The sequence below is a fragment of the Mustela nigripes genome, chromosome 13 (genome assembly GCF_022355385.1).
Source record: "Mustela nigripes isolate SB6536 chromosome 13, MUSNIG.SB6536, whole genome shotgun sequence".
Classification (NCBI taxonomy): Eukaryota; Metazoa; Chordata; class Mammalia; order Carnivora; family Mustelidae; genus Mustela; species Mustela nigripes.
Genome location: NC_081569.1, coordinates 63727544 through 63732036, shown reverse-complemented (window position 1 = coordinate 63732036; position 4493 = coordinate 63727544). Strand labels below are relative to the sequence as shown.

Sequence of the window (4493 nt, the reverse complement as noted above, 5' to 3'; positions counted from 1 at the left end):
TACAATAGAGGTTATATTAAATAAGAGTAACATACGAAGCTATAATTAAGATGAATTAAAGAAAGCAAAAAGATTACAATTTTAAAACTTGCTTTTAACTTGTTCAATCAGTCCTTCACTAGGAGTTAGGTAATATATACAATCATGTTCAAGTAGATTACTTTATGTTGCTCTAACATGTTCTCTTTATCAGTGCACTGTTAAAACTAATCAAAACTCTGCACACGTATATTCCCTTAAAATAGCAGCACACACTACCGCTACCTGCAAAGCTGTCATTCTCAAATGACTTAGTGAGTGAAAGGAAATAAAAAGCAGAGAAGTAACATATTAAGGAGAAATAATGGGAATTAGAAGATTCATGCAGTTCAGCTCTTTTGATCAGCCAGCCACTTGCTAGCCACAAGAGATGGTTTCTGTTGAGGAAGGTCCTATGGAGTGGGAATGTGGTCACCAGTGACTTCTGTCTTATCTAGAACTACAGTAGGAAGCTGCTTGTTCTTCATTTTTGTTGTTGTTGTTGTTGTGTGCGTGTGTGTTTAGGTAGGCTCCATGCTCAGTGTGGGACTTGAACTCAAAACCTTGATTCATTTTTGCTTTAACCATATTATAATCCCCAGAATCAAGATATTTTTTCCCTTTCTGCAATTGTTTCCTTAAGAAATCTGAACCTCGATGCTTTTGTCCCAGATGAGGACACCTTGTTTTTAATGTTGCTTCTTCAGTTTTCTCTACACTAATTACTGTATCTTCTATTTTCTTCTGCTCCTCTGTGGAGGCTGCCTCTGGGATGCACAGACATACTGCTCAAGTCTTAACCTGGCTTCTCCTTGCCAAAAGGATTCAATCAAGTATCAGGCTTAGTCAAGAACCCCAAATCCAGAACTCCAAAGTGTGGGGTGGATACCTTGTTACAATCACAAGATACTGAATTTGGAGATTTAAATCCCACACAACCTTGGTCAAAAAAAAGCAAAGGAAGGAAATCTAACACAAAAAGAAACATGAATCAGACTTGGTCAGCTCTGTTGTGACGTTAACACATGAGAGTGGAATGATCCCATCCACAGACTTCCCCTTTTCTAACGATATTAAGGAACAGTGAATTTCTTCACCACAAGTCAGTGTAAGATCCTGACCCTCATACATAACACAGTGCAATCACACTCAGCTCTCCTTTGACAAAAGGAAAAGGGAGAGTAGTCAGAACCACTGTAGCTTTGAAGGTGCAAAACAGTCCATTCATGTTCATGTTCAATACTTGCCCCTTGAAAAAAACCAAACCGTAACCAGAAGTGAAGAGAGGTAATCCTATCACAATCTTTCTCTCCTCCCCACCCCTCATCCTTACACTTTTGCGTCACTTTGATATGTGTCCTCCTAGTTTGGTGTGCACATACACCTGCACACAATATATTTATGCTTAGGTATTTCCTTAACCATAACATGTCGCCATCTGCCTTTTCTACTTAAGATCTGTATAGGTGAACCTCGTGGTTTGTTTTTTGTTTTTTGTTTTTCCCTATTGGCTGCCAAGTATTACATATAACTACTTAAAAATCACTCATTGAGGGGACACTTTTCATTCTATTTTATTTCTTTTTTTCTACTTTTAAATGACTTTTTAAATTTATTGAAGTAAAACTTACCCATATTTTTAAAAATTCAGACTGTATTGGGGCACCTGGGTGGCTGTTGGTTAATCATCCAACTCCTAATTTTGGCTCAGGTCATGATCTCAGGGTTGTGACATTGAACCCCACATTGGGCTCCACACTCAGCACAGAATCTGCTTAAGATTCTCTCCCTCTCCCTCTGCCCTCCCCACCCCCAATCCACTCACACCCTCCCCACCCAAAAAAATTCACATGGTATAGACATGTCTAAAATGAGAAAGAAAAAGTCTCCTTCCTCCCATCCCCACCAACCACATCTCTGCCACACCCATTACTCAGGTTCCAACAAGTTTCTGTTTTAAGTTCTCTCAATTACCACTGAAACTGTATGTGATACATTTATACCCCTTTTGCTTGACTTATCAACTATAGATATTATTTATCAACTCCTCATAATGAAACATTAGGAATGTCTTGTTTAAATTAGTAAATACAGGGGTGCCTGGGTGGCTCAGTCTGTTAAACATCTGCCTTTGGCTCAGGTCCTAGGATCAAGTCCTGCATTGGGCTCCCCTCTCAGTGGGGGTGCCTGCTTCTCCCTCTGCCTGCTGCTCTGCCTGCTTGTGCTGTCCATTTGTCTGTCTCTCTCTCTCTGTCAAATAAATAAACAAAATCTTAGAAAAAAATTAATAAATTCGTAACACACAGATGAAAAGGAAGTAAGGCATTTCGCTATTGAACAACTTTAGCCTGCTCTAATAATGACTCATCATTTGTGGTAATTCAGCCTGGTTACTACAAATAATAGTTTAATTAGGGAATTATACTAGCTTAGTAATAACTTGGATTTAGATACAGATAAACTCCTCCAGGAATACCTAAGTTCCTATCAGGGTCCTGCTGCTAGTTAACTCTGTGGCTATAAACACATGACCTCACCTTGCAGCGTCCTAGTTTCCTATCTCTTCAAATAGGAATGATAACTTTCTCACAGATCTGAATGAGGATTGAATCAATAAATCATGCCCTTGAACACGATTTGTAAAACACAGAGGTATCCTCAGCACCTTTCCCTTTAGCCATCTGTGTCCTTCCTGGGGTGGGTTCCAGGCAAACAAGGCAGAAAGTGGGCCGACAGATCAGGCAGCAAGGTCAGGAATCCTCTCTGCACCATGCCTCGCTGCTTTGCAGGTTTCAAGCCCTTACAAGATCTGATAGAATGGTGGTTCAGCAGGAGTGGAAGCTGAACCAGCACTTGAGTCAGCAGGGTCTCTCATGTATCCCAGGAATGAGAAGTCCTAAAGCAAAATGAGAAGCTGGAAGTAGGAGAACCAGATGCCTGTTGCCAGTGGCGGTCACAATAGACGCACCAACCCACTCAGTCTGGAGCAGGATTTAAGTGTCTGACCCAGGACAGGGCGTAAAACTGGAGAAGCCCGTGGATGTCAAAATCAGATGCCTTAGTCTCTGAGACAGAACCCAGAATTAGATCCTGAGGTAGAAGAGCAGAAGGGGAGAATGAGCTCCTAGCTGCAGACACGAATACGTCACCATCTTGGGTGACCCAGTAGTCTTACGTTGAATTAGCTTTCTACATTGTATTCCTGGTTAAGGTAACTTGAACACCAAGGTAACCTGATTTTTAATTTTTCTGGAAATTACCGTCATTTTCTTTATATGTTTAATTTTTTAAAGATTTATTTATTTATTTTTTATTTGACAGACAGAGACCATAAGTAGGCAGAGAGGCAGGCAGAGAGAGTGAGGGAAGCAGGCTCTCTGCTGAGCAGAGAGCCCAGTGCGGGGCTCGATCCCAGGACTCCGGGATCATGACCTGAGCTGAAGGCAGAGGCTCTAACCCACTGAGCCACCCAAGTGCCCCTATATGTTTAATTTTTATATTAAGAAAAATTCCAAACACACAGAGGTACAGATATAGTAATAATGAGATTATAACATACAAAACATACAGATAGTATAAAATACCCATTACCCAGATTCAATCATTATCAAGATTTTCCCACACTTGCTTCACTTTCTTGCATTTTGAAAAACTAAAATAGTTTAAGGCAAATAATAGACCCAGGTCATTGCATCCCCACTCACTTCAGTATGGCTCTCTAGAACATACGTACATTTTCCCACATACCCTCAATAGTCTGTTTTGTATTTATTAGTTTCTGTGAGCCAAGTTAATGGGAAATGACTATTTTCTTAGGGTGCCAACAAAATCAAGCTTCTGACTCTGATGCACAGGGGTGAATGCCACTGTGATCCAGGTCACCAGGATCCTTCTGTTTGAAATGGATTGTAAGGACTGAACTACAACAGTCCAGGTCCCCTTACTTCTCTTTTGTGTACACATGCACCCATTATGCATACACACACACACACACACACACACACACACACACACACACATAAGGGGAAAAGGAAGTAGATCATACATAGTATGTACATAGAATGTACATACACACATACATACATTCATACAAATGAAGTAGAACTTCCATACAGTAGAACAGCCAGTCACTGCAGCAATTCTGGTAGGCTTTCAAGATAAATGGGGATGCTACAGAGAACACAATTGCAAAGGTGTCCTCTCTGCTGGCTCAGGAAAAAAAAAAAAAACAACAGGAACATCAGAAAGCTAGGAAAGTACTGGCTGTTGGAAAGGGAACTGAAAACCATAAGGCACACCAACAGAGACAGTATGTCATGTCAGGGCGAAATTCTGCTGGTTCCGCCTCACCACTTCTAGTGTATAAGAATCTCTCTCGTTCATCTTCTCTTGCCTTCCTCATTATATCCAATGGCCTCCTCCTGACCTGTGGGCCCCCAAGGCAGTGACTTCTCTTTCTTATCCTTTCTCTCCAT

The 4493-nt window shown here is 40.9% G+C and overlaps 1 pseudogene; it reads right to left on the bottom strand.

Annotated features, from left to right (window-relative positions):
* Nucleotides 1-368: 368 nt before the first annotated feature.
* On the bottom strand, nucleotides 369-4493 carry LOC131999361 (cAMP-regulated phosphoprotein 19-like; annotated as a pseudogene).